Source organism: Lontra canadensis, unplaced genomic scaffold, assembly GCF_010015895.1.
Source record: "Lontra canadensis isolate GAN:19392208 unplaced genomic scaffold, GSC_riverotter_1.0 scaffold28, whole genome shotgun sequence".
Taxonomy (NCBI): domain Eukaryota; kingdom Metazoa; phylum Chordata; class Mammalia; order Carnivora; family Mustelidae; genus Lontra; species Lontra canadensis.
The window spans coordinates 11,236,299-11,248,725 of record NW_022631022.1 but is presented as its reverse complement, the minus strand read 5'-3'; the positions used below and the strand labels follow the sequence as shown (position 1 = coordinate 11,248,725).

At 38.3% G+C, this 12,427-nt stretch overlaps 1 protein-coding gene and 1 pseudogene across 3 annotated transcripts in view; one reads left to right on the top strand and one right to left on the bottom strand.

Annotated features, from left to right (window-relative positions):
* TCF12 (transcription factor 12) overlaps positions 1–12,427 on the top strand; it is a 381,460-nt gene that overhangs the window by 108,456 nt on the left and 260,577 nt on the right. The gene's annotated exons all lie outside the window — the stretch shown is intronic.
* Positions 5,300–6,313, bottom strand: LOC116871949 (annotated as a pseudogene).

Below are 12,427 nucleotides of genomic sequence, written 5' to 3'. Positions count from 1 at the left end.
TCCATCTAAGTGGAAAGGTCAGTTCAGACACATAAGGAGAAAGCCACTTGGATTTATGGGACTTGTTCAACTGTTTTGGCCCAGGACCCTGGAGGACATGGTGGATTTAATACTCTAGGTTGGCCTTATCTTGTTTCTTTGGAATCCTGTTTATAGTGGTAGCTTTCATTACATGAAGGGTAAGACAAATTAAATAGATTTGGTCCTCCCTTTGTCAGATTAATCAGCTTGGTCAATAGAGTGGAACACTTTGGAAAAATTTGCTAGGAGTCCTGACAATGTAGAAACAAAGGATACATGGTACTGGAGGTAATTTTCCACAGGCCGCTTATATTTCCACATGTTTTGCAAGCAGAGGCACTGATTGACTTTGTTTTGGACTATCCTTTCAAGGATGCTTATATAGTAAACAGTCTTGGGAAATAGACATAGTGTCTTTTTCTAGGGCAAAGGTCAGATATGTTTTACTGTTCAGTATAATGTCTCTCTAGACAAAGGTCAGCCATGCTTACTGTGCACTACAAAAGATTGGGCTCCCTAAACAAAGGTTTTCTCTCCCGTAAACTCACTGTGCACACATCCATTTGGACTCATTTTTGCTGCCTTGGGATGTGGGGTAAGGGGGACTGATGCAAAGGCACTGATGCTCATGCTGCTTGCTATGATATGACTAATAGAGTAGTTTATCTCTGACTCAGGAGTCTCATGTGTTCTGCCTTCATCTACAAAACTGAAGGGTTTACCTTGTTAGCTTAGGAGTAAGGCCTAATCTCAGACCCTTCACAATTCTTGACACTGAGATAAGGAGTGCTGTCTCTGGAATGTCCATTTGGGGGCCCCATATCTCTATTTTAAAAAAGATCCATTTGAATAGTAAGAAAAATGTCAAATGCATATAACTTTCAGCCTGGTACTGCCATTTAAAGGTATATTACCTGTAGTAAGGACATAAACTACTACCCTCACTCTTGGGACCAAATCGGGCTCACTGCCTGTTTTTTTTGTAAATAAAGTTTTATTGTAATACAGTCCCGCACATCTATATTTATATTGTCTATCTATGACTACTTTTGCACTACAAGGCAAAGTTGGGTAGTTGAAAGAGAGACTGTATAGATCACGAAGTCAAAAATGATTACTTGTCCTTTTAAGAAAAACTTCTAGAGCCCTTCTCTAGCACTCGACCCCAACATTATTTCCTTTAAATATGCTTGCAGAAGTGTGTCAAGATAGATATACAGAGATGCTCAAAGCAGGATTGTTGATAATAGTAAAAAAATAAATAAAACTGGAAACAACTTCAGGAATCGTGAGGTCTAGATTTATTGCTTGAAGATTGTACTTGTTCTGCAGATTTTCACATCATCCCTTGGACTGAACTCTGCCCAGTGAGTCTGAGACACCACATTATGTTCTTGAACTTAAATATACGTGAAACACTATTTCCTTCTTCATCCAGGATAAGGGGTTGTCAGTCAATACTATCTGGGAGAGAAAGCAAGGGACACCAGATTAATTTGGCAAGCCTCTAAACTCCAGGGAGTATAAGGATTACCTAGTAAGAGGCCGGGGTATTTCTGTTAAGTTTTGCATTTGAGTCCAAAGATATTTGAAAGCCAGTCAAAACGTAGTCATCGGAAAACAAAAACCAGACAAAACAGAAAAGACTGTGTTACAATAGCAACAACAAAGGTAATGCTTTTGATATTGATGAGCCGCACTTAACTACTAAATCTTTGAGTTAAGGAGGACCCTCTGTGTGCTCAAGTATGAGAATAGAAGCCTTACATGAGGTGGAAGGCCTATGCTGACTGGTAGGAGAGAAGTAAATTTACAGTTGACCATTGAACAACATGGATTTGAACTATGCAGGAGGTCCACTTACGAGGATTTTTTTCAATAAATATGTTACAGTACTGTAAATGTATTTTCTCTTCTTTATGATTTTCTTAACATTTTTTCTTACAGCTTACGTTATTGTAAGAATACAGTATATAAATACATAAAACATGTGAAATATGTGTCAATCCACTATTCATGTTATTGATAAGGCTTCCAGTAAACAGACTATTAGTAGTTAAGTGTCAGGGGAGTCAAAAGTTATATGCAAAGTTTTGACTGCTCTAGGTGTCTTCTGTCCCTTCACTATTCAAGGATCTCAAGGGTCAACTGTATTTTAATGAGCCTTTAGTAAGGAAATCAAGACCAAACTGTTTGGAATTTTGGTAACCTGCTAAGAAGGGGAGGAGTTAGCCTGGTGGCAACTTGTATTTTAGAAATCCATCTAAGAGAAAGAAGACCAAGTTCTAATATTGTGGTTGCCAGCATTGACCAAATACAAGTTTTTAGCGGGCACTATTAAAGATGTTTCAGATGTATTTTGCTCACTGCCTTTATTTACAAATGTAGTGACCATGTGTTTTGTACAACTAATCCGTGTCATTTAATTCCTTTCATTAGACCTTTGTATTCACAAAGTCTTAAAAATTTGTAACAGTTCACTCACATTTCATTATACTTATGACATGCGTATGGAGGGGAAAAGGGTAAATGAGATAGAGATTGTCCTAGAAAATCTAGGACATGTATTCTCTTTATGTAGCCAAGCGTTACATACATATTGTGGTCAGGAGATAAGTGGCGAACCTGTGGATAATTGGGGTAGGAGCAGAGGCAAATATATTGAATGCATCTTGAGGTCCTCTTCCAGAGAATTCTTTGTGTTGTAAACCTTGTGTTTATATTTTTTCAGGTGTGAATTTGGGGAAGTAATACCTTACATGGCAAAGTTTCACACATATTGGTAGGGAAGTCTTTTTTAATTTTAATTTTAATTTTTAAAAATATTTTATTTATTTGACAGAGACACAGCGAAAGAGGGAACACAAGCAGGGGGAGTGGGAGAGGGAGAAGCAGACTCCCTGCCTACTAGGGAGCCTGATGCGGTGACCCTGGGATCATGATCTGAGCCCCAGGCAGGCAGAGGCTTAATGACTGGGCCACCCAGACTCCCCAGGAAGTCTTTTTAAAAGGTGCTTTTTTTTCCTTTTGAAAAAAAATCTAAAAGTAGTGAGGGAGAAATCTATTATTATTTAACTTGCTGCATAATTTCCATAGATTATATTTTGCCTCAGACATTAAGTTTGAGATTCAAAGAATCTTAAGTAGATAAGCAACACAGAGAATCATTATGATCTGACCAAAACTGAATAGCTGGCTAGCTGAATAAGATCACTTGGGAAATGTGCTCAATTAAGTAAATAGATTAAGTGGTTTATTTTTCTATATGGGCAGTTTGGAAAGCATGTTATTTCAGGTGGCAGACATGGAAGAATTTTGAGACTGTGTGTAGGTGGAACAATGCTGAGCTCTCTTCTAGTTAATCAGGGAAGACTTCATGGAAGAGGGATGAGTAAGTGTGGATAAGAAACAGAGGGTGGGTATGGCTGTCCTTGTGAAGAGCTTCAGAATCAACAGGAGCAATCTGTCAGTTTTGAAATTAAGGATAATCATTAAGTTTTGTATTATGTGAGGTGGATGGGGGAGGTAAGACACATAGCACCTTTCATTTTTTTACACTTCATGTATGTTATGCTAATTTCACATTTACTTTCACCTTGTATTCTCTTTAGTTAATCTCTTTCTCTTAATTAGATTATCTTTTCTGCTGCTTTTGTGTCCCATGTAGAACAAAATTATAGACTCATGCTAACAAAATTTCAGTTTTTTTGAAAGAAAAATTAAGATTTCAAATACAGAAAGCTTAGCATTTTTGTTGGCTATTGGGCAGAATGTGAGTACATAGAGCACTTGGGACTAAGAGCTGAGGCAGAACCTTTAAAGTGTTTCTAGATTTGAGGGCCACGCTGAGGCTAGAGTGTCATAGTGAAAATAGAAGACAGGGGTAAGGTCCTGAGTATATTAGATGACAGGAGTGAAGGAACAGGAAACTGGCATTAACAGTGGCTTAGTGTATAGGTTAGGTTAGGATTCTCAGCCACCATGAAGAGACTGTTTGGGAATGCTGTTCACAATAAATTCTATGCCTCAGAATATGTAGCAGAAAAACATGTTTATATAGGATAGGAACCAGGTTATAAGTCTTGTTCTTTGCAAATAAGTGACGTTTTTGGTCTTTATATATGACTATTACATTGACTAAAACCTAGCAGATATGAACTTAACATTTAGTGTACTGTATTTATTTTTCAGGGTTGGCCTATAATGGTAAAAATGTAATTCTGAGTAGTTATAATCCATCTATCCTCCCTTCCTTCCTTCCTTCCTTTCTTCCTTATCTTAGATTCTAGTGATTATATTTCCTTAGATGGATCCTATCTTGTCAGGCCATGGTGTTAGTAGAAGGAAATAGTAATATACTGATTTTACAGGATTTCTGAATTGAAAGGAGAACAGGTTGCTGTTTCCCAGCCAACAGATGAGAATGGAATAATCTGCAGAGTGCTAGGTGGTTTTTCTTGTCTTTTTTTTTTTTTTTTTAATTTTTTAATTTTTTTTATAAACATATAATGTATTATTAGCCCCAGGGGTATAGGTCTGTGAATCGCCAGGTTTACACACTTCACAGCACTCACCATAGCACATACCCTCCCCAATGTCATAATCCCACCACCCGGTTTTTCTTGTCTTTTAGGATATTGAGGCTTTTCCTTTCTCTCGATGTTTAGAGGCATTAAATGTCTTGTTTACGTTATTGGGGAAGTTTTTTGTTTTGTTTTTTGTTTTTTGTTTTTCCAAAAAAAAGTCACTGTTCAAATTTTATTTGGTATTTTAGTTGGTGTGACACTTGGTTGCATGGTCTTTTTACATTATATGGCAATGTACACTGTATTCTGACATACATGTTACACGAAGTAAGATCCTTTGGAACAGTTATGCACAATACATGCAATAATGAATTTATACATTGGAGCCCAGGATGTGACTGACTGGAAAAGATGGACTAGGCATGTTGGGTGTTGAGTGAAGGAACCAGAAGTCATAGAACACACAGGAAATACGTATCTGGTTTGAAGAGCGCCTGCTGCATATGCAATATTGGCAGTGGTGCCTCTGAGATAAACCCATTTAGGACTACAAAGGCCGGTATCATCCAGCATTAGGGTATAGCTGCAGGGTTTGCTGAACCATTCCTATTTAGAACTTAAGGAAACCGATGTTTTTTCCTAGGCCATTTTGATATTATTTAAGTAACAGATCAGATAATAAGGTTGATGTACACAACCTCCAGCTAAAACCCTGTCGTAGTCTAGACAGTGAAGTGGTACATTAGAAAACTTTAAAACTGCAGCTCCTTTTGGATCCCCCAGAGTGGGGGATCTTCAGACGGCCCTCTTCCTCAGGAGTCAGAGTCACCTTCACAACATCTGAAATTCCATTCTGTCCCAGGACGCAAGGAACACTAAGGAAGACATCATCTTTTATTCCATAGAGACCCTTAATCATGGTGGAAATTGGATGCACCTGCCTAAGATTCTTCATTATACTTTCTGCCAAATCTTCCACAGACAGTCCAGTGGCTCAGGAAGGGTAGCCTTTCAGTTTGATCACCTCATAGGCACTGTCAACCACCTGTTTGTGAACCTCTTTCCACTGTTCCTTATCTGCATCGTGCCTAAGTCAGGGTGCAGATTCTTCAGAGAGACACCAGCAATGTTTACTCCACTCCATACAGGCACACTGGCGTCTCCATGCTCCCTGAGGATCCACCCGTGACAGCTTAACGGGTGAACTCCCAGCCTTTCTCCCATTAGGTAACGGACCAGGCTGAATCCAGATTGCAACCACTTCCAATAACTCGGTTTTTGGGAAAGCCACTTATCTTCCAAGCCACATAGGTCAAGATATCCACTGGATTGGAAACAACAAGCAACTTGCAGTTTGGGCTGTATTTGACGACATTAGGAATGATGAACTTAAAGATGATCACATTACACTGGACCAAATTAAGACGGTTTTTTCCCTCTTGCTGACATGCCCCAGCTGTGATAATAACCGGCTTAAAATTAAAGACTTGATAATAATCAGTCTTTCCCAGAGACAATTTTTGGTGTTCTAAGGAAAAGGCTTTCATGCTGGAGATCCATCATCTCTCCCTTCAGTTTGTCTTCCATAACATCAACAAGAGCAAGTTCATCTGCCAAGTCCTTCATTAAGATACTGATGGCACAAGCCATGCCAACAGCACCAACCCCAACAACTGTAATCTTATTTTGGGGGACATGTTCTTCCTTAAGATTCTGAATCAGCTGATCTTTGAGAGTTGCCATTTTGGACTTAGAACCAAAAGGAATCGGGAATGCACATTGGGAGGGCGGGCGTCAGCGGTGCATGAGACTGGATCCGGACTTGGCTGCAGCAGCTCCGGCACTATTGGGGAAGTTTTAAAATTTGTTTTTGTCTCCCATACTGAAACGTTAGCCGGGATTATGGGAAATAATCCCCAACAACATTCCCAGTTTTTACCTCAAGTAGATTATTCAGATAAGATCGACTTGTGTCATAAATTTTCTGCTGTTTGGATATGGAGCTTGGTTCCATTAAGTGTGGGCCTCATGTATTTATTGAGCACTTGGTTTGTGCCAAATACTTCTCTAGACAGTTTATACCTAGTACTTCATTTAATCCTCATGGGAAACTTAAAAGAAGGATAGTGGTATCCCCATTTTAAAGGTGAGGATATTGAAGTTCTTCTTCTAGTTAGATTAATCAGTTCTTTCCATTCCCCCTGGAAAATACATCGACTAATAATGATGGACCCATTGGTCATTTGTGTCTAATCAGTTATACTCTAGCGTGCTTCTGTGCTTCCGCTCTAATATATGAGTTGTAGCCTTACCAAGAGTCAATTGTATTTGTTCCCAGACCTGTTAATAATTATTCATTTAAAATTAAATCTATGAGGGGCGCCTGGGTGGCTGGGGAACCTGCTTCCCCCTCTCTCTCTGCCTGCCTCTCTGCCTACTTGTGCTCTCTGTCAAATAAAAAAAAAAAATCCTTAAAATTAAATCTATGAATTCCTAACAAAGATTGTTTTATGAAAGCTGAATTGGAAGTTTGGAAAGACCTAATGATAAGGATCTAAAGCACTTGCTATTGAATTAGACATAATGAGACTGTTAATAGATTGTAGAAAAAACAAATGCGGAAGATTCTGAATTTATTTCTTTGCAAATGCATTAGTTTTTGTTATATTTTAAAGAAGCAGGGTGAGGGGTGCCTGGGTGACTCAGTCAGTTAAGCGTCTGCCTGTGGCCCACGTCATGATCTCAGGGTCCTGGGATCGAGGCCCATGTTGGGCTCCCTGCTCAGCAGGGAGTCTGTTTCTCCCTCTGTGCTGCACCTCCCCACACTCATGCTGTCTCTCGACTTTTCTCTTTCTCTCAAATAAATAGACAAAATCTTTTTTAAAAAAAGGAAATAAGCTGAACACTGAATTACGAGTGTGACTTATGCAAGAAGGGCGATGTAGAACACTAATCAGAGGACCCATATTCAGAAGAGGGGTCCTGGGGGTGCCTGGGTGGCTTAGTGGGTTAAAGCCTCTGCCTTCAGCTCAGGTCATGATCCCAGGGTCCTGGGATCGATCCCTACATCGGGCGCTCTGCTTGGCAGGGAGCCTGCTTCCTCCTCTCTCTCTGCCTGCCTCTCTGCCTACTTGTGATCTCTGTCAAATAAATAAATAAAATCTTAAAAAATAAAGCAGGGGGGCGGGGGGGTCCTGATCCTGATTTTGGAACCAAATGAAAATTAAGACATAAGAGAGTTCCATATGAAGTTTAAAACATCAGTATTATTAATGGTACAATGATGAGAGTTCATAGCTTTAGAGCTGCTGCTGCCAAATGGGCTTGCCGATGCAACAAAAAAAAAATACTCAGAATTTCTGCCTTATTCCATTCCAAAACCTGATTGGAAGAATAGTGTCAGTCACTAGTGTTGCCAGCTCTTTATGATATTAGCTCCACATATTCAAGAAATGTGCACACTAGGGACACCTGGGTGGCTCCGTGGGTTAAGCATCTGCCTTTGGCTCAGGTCATGATCTCAGATGTGATCTCAGGGTCCTGGGATCAAGCCCCAAATCGGGCTCTCTGCTCAACAGGGAGCCGGTTTCCCTTTCTCTCTGCCTGCCTCTCTGCCTACTTATGATTTCTCTCTCTCTCTCTCTCTCTCTCTCTCTCTGTGTCAAATCAATCAATCAATCAATCAATCAATCTTAAAAAAAAGAAAGAAAGAAATATGCACACTAGTCAGGAGGTTTATTATTATTCTTTGGGTTAAGGCAGGTAAAGAAGTTCTTCCAGATGGAAGTCTGAGGCACTAGGTAAAGGTGATTTCTACATCAAAATACTGGATATGTTTTATGTTTAAAAAATATTTAAGGTGGGGCACCTGGGTGGCTCAGTGGGTTAAAGCCTCTGCCTTTGGCTCAGGTCATGATCTCAGGATCCTGGAATCGAGCCCGCATGGGGCTCTCTGCTCAGCAGGGAGCCTGCTTCCCTTCCTCTCTCTCTGCCTGCCTCTCTGCTTACTTGTGATCTCTGTCTGTCAAATAAATAAATAAAATCTTAAAAAAAATATTTAAGGTAATGCTTGGCTCATTAATTGTATCTTCACCTTAATCTACTTTTAAAATTATCCTGTATGATATAGCTAAGAAGGAACAGAATCTATGTCAAGCTTAAGTGTTGTCTGATCTATAAGGCTTTGCATCTTTCACCAAATCACACTCTCCTGCTTCTTCCTAAGCTCTTCATCTGTATACCGGTTTTCTGAATGTTCCTTTAGTACTTTCAGTATAATAGAGCCTGTTTTGTTTCCTTCAGGAGAATAATTCTCATATGGAAAAACTTGTATCAAACAACAGAATAGAGCTATAGCTTACAGTAAAAGAAGAGAAAGAGAAAATTATCACGTAGGAGCCTCAAATATGTGACATAACATCTGGCCCCCAGATCCAGACAAATTATGTTGAAAAGAATGTGTGGATATTTCCTCATAGAGTGTTTTTGTTTACAAAAGTAATACATACACATTGCCTTTTAAAAAAGTTATTACTGTAAAAGATATGTGTCAGGAATGTGAAGGAGCAAGAGGTAAGTAAATGAAACCTCTTCTTTATGAATATAAAAGATAAATGAAACCCTAAACTGCATTAATAGAAATGTTGTATCAGAAAACAGTTCCACTGTCTTCTTAGATGGGATGATGGATTCATTTTCCTACTTTATCTGAGGGTCATTCATCAATTATAGTGTAGAGAAGGGCATGTTTAAGGATTTGAGCTACTGAAAATAGTGACATAGGAGTAATAGTCCATAAATGGGAAGAAAAGACTAAAAGCAAATGGGACTAATAATCTCTAGGTTTTTTAATACTGTCATGGAAAAGAGGATACAGACTTCACTGGTGTTGCTTTAGAAAAGTGGGAGGCAAACTTTTTGTAAAGGACCAGATAAATATTTTGGGTTTTGTTTGCAACAGTTTAACTCTGCCATTGTAACATGAAAGGAGCCGTGGACAGTAATGTGGAACACAAATGGGCATGACTGTATTCCAACAAAAATTTATTTGTAAAAATAGACAATAGGTTGGATTTATCCATAGGCCAACTCCTGCTGCAAAAGAGCACAATTTTCATCTCTCAGAATTTTTGAAGGTAATTTTCTAAGATATTTCGGTAGGGAGAAAGACTGCCTGAGAGGTCTGGGCACACCTGCACTGATTCATTAAAACCATCAGCTTCACATGCTGTTGGTAGGACTCTTGCACTAAATAGAAGGGAAGACTAAATGACTCCTAAGACTTCTGCCAGTGTTCCCTGCCACTTTTCCATGTTCTGACTGACAACATTTCTTTGATTTAATTGTTTGAATATTTATACCTTGATGGGTAAAGATTCAAGCCAGAAAATAGATCTGTATTATACTTTGTTTTATATGAGTTTGCTAAATTTTATTTTATTGAATTTAATTCAGTACAGTAGTTGATTTTATATATGTATTTTATTGCATGTAATAAAATACAGTATATATTTTGTATATTCAGTTATTTATACTATATATACGTGTGTATATTTATATATAAAATACGTAATTTTAAATTTTTAAATTGAGTATAGTTGACTGATTAATTTCAGGTATACAGCATAGTGATTTGACAATTATATACACTTTATGAAATGCTTACCACAATAAGTATAGTTAGCACCTGTCACTCTGCAAGATTACCGTGATGTTGTTGACTGTATTCCATATGTTGTACTTCTTATCCCTGTGACTTGTTTATTTATTTTTTAAAAGAATTTATTTATTTATTTGACAGACAGAGATCACAAGTAGGCAGAGAGGCAGGCAGAGAGAGAGAGGAGGAAGCAGAGAGCCCAATGCGGGACTCGATCTCAGGACCCTGAGATGATGACCTGAGCCAAAGGCAGAGGCTTAACCCACTGAGCCACCCAGGCGCCCCGACTTGTTTATTTTGTAACTGGAAGTTTGTACCATTTACTTATGTACGTATTGACTGATTTTTTTCATTATAGTTAGCATGCAGTATTATAATAGTTTCAGGTGTAAATATATGATTCAGTAATTCTGTACATTACTCAGTGTTCATCATAATAAGTTTAGGAAATTTGTACCTCTTAATCCCCTTCACTATTTCACCTATCCCATCACCCCCTTCCCCTCTGGCAGCTACCAGTTCTCTACATTTATTTGCCTGCTTTTTTTGTTGTTGTTGTTCGTTCATTTTTGTTTTTATTTTTTTATTTTTATTTTTTTTAAGATTTTATTTATTTATTTGACAGAGATCACAAGTAGGCAGAGAGGCAGTCAGAGAGAGAGGAGGAAGCAGACTCCCTGCTGAGCAGAGAACCCGATGTGGGGCTCGATCCCAGGACCCTGAGATCATGACCTGAGCCGAAGTCAGAGGCTTAACCCACTGAGCTACTCAGGCGCCCCTGTTTTTGTTTTTAGATCCACATGTAACTGAAATCATATGATAATTCCTTTCTCTAATTTATTTTTTGTTGTTATTGTTAAAGATATTATTTATTTATTTGACAGAGAAACAGTGAGAGAGGGAACACAAGCAAGGGGAGAGGGAGAAGCAGGCTTCCTGCTGAGCATTGAGCGGGGCTCGATCCTAGGACCTTGAGATCATGACCAGAGCCGAAGGCAGACGCTTAACAACTGAGCCACCCAGGTGCCCCTGTCCAACTTATTTCACTTAGCTTGATACCTTTTAGGTCCATCCATGTTGTTGTGAATGATTAGATTTCATTAGTTTTCATGGCTGAATAATACTCCATTGTGTATATATACCACATCTTCTTTGTCCATCGTCTGTTGATGGGCACTTACATTGCTTCCTTATCTTGGCTTGTAAATAATAATGCAGTAAACATAGGGGTGTACATATCTTTTCTAATTGGTATTTTTGTTTTCTTTGGGTAAATATCCGGAAGTGGAATTACTGGATTGTATATTTCTATTTTTAGTCTTTTAAGGGACCTCTGTACTGTTTTCCAGAGTGTTTGCTCCAATTTACATTCCCATCAACTATGCACAATTGTTTCCTTTATTCCACATCATTGCCAATACTTGTTACTTCCTGTCTTTTTGATTCTAACCATTCTGACGGGTGTGAGGTGATATCTCATTGTGGTTTTGATTTGCATTTCCCTGATGATGAGTGATGTTGAGCATCCTTTCATGTGTCTGTTGGCCTTCTGTCTTTGGAAAAAAAGTCTGTTTAGTTCTTCTTCCCATATTTAGTTGAATATGTATATATTCTGATTAATATATATATATTTTGAGTTATATTAACCCCTTATTGAATATATCATTTGCAAATATTTTCTCCTTTTCAGCAGCTTGCTTTTTATTTTTTTGATAGTCTTCACTGTGCTAAAGCTTTTTGTAGTTTCATTTAGTACCAGTTATTTATTTTTGCTTTTTTTCCTCTTTACCTGGGGAGACATATCCAGAAAAATATTGCCAAGACTGATGTCCAGGATTTTACTGCCTGTGGTTTTTTGTTTTTGTTTTTGTTTTTTAAAGCAGTTTTATGGTTTTAGGTCTTATATTTAGGTCTTTAATCACTTGTGAGTTTATTTTTGTATGTAAGAAAGTGGTCCAGTTTCATTCTTCTGCATGGAGCTATCCAGTTTTCCCAACACCATTTATTAAAAAGTCGGTGTTCTCTCCGTTGTATTTTCTTGCCTCCTTTGTTGGAGGTTAATTGACCATATAAGTGTGGGTTTATTTCTATAAAGTCTATTCTGTTCTTTTTTGCTAAATCTGTTTTTGTGCCAGTACCATACTATTTTGATTGCTATAGCTTTGTAGTAGAGTTTGAAATCTGGTATTGTGATATTCTCAGCTTTGTTCCTCTTCTCAAA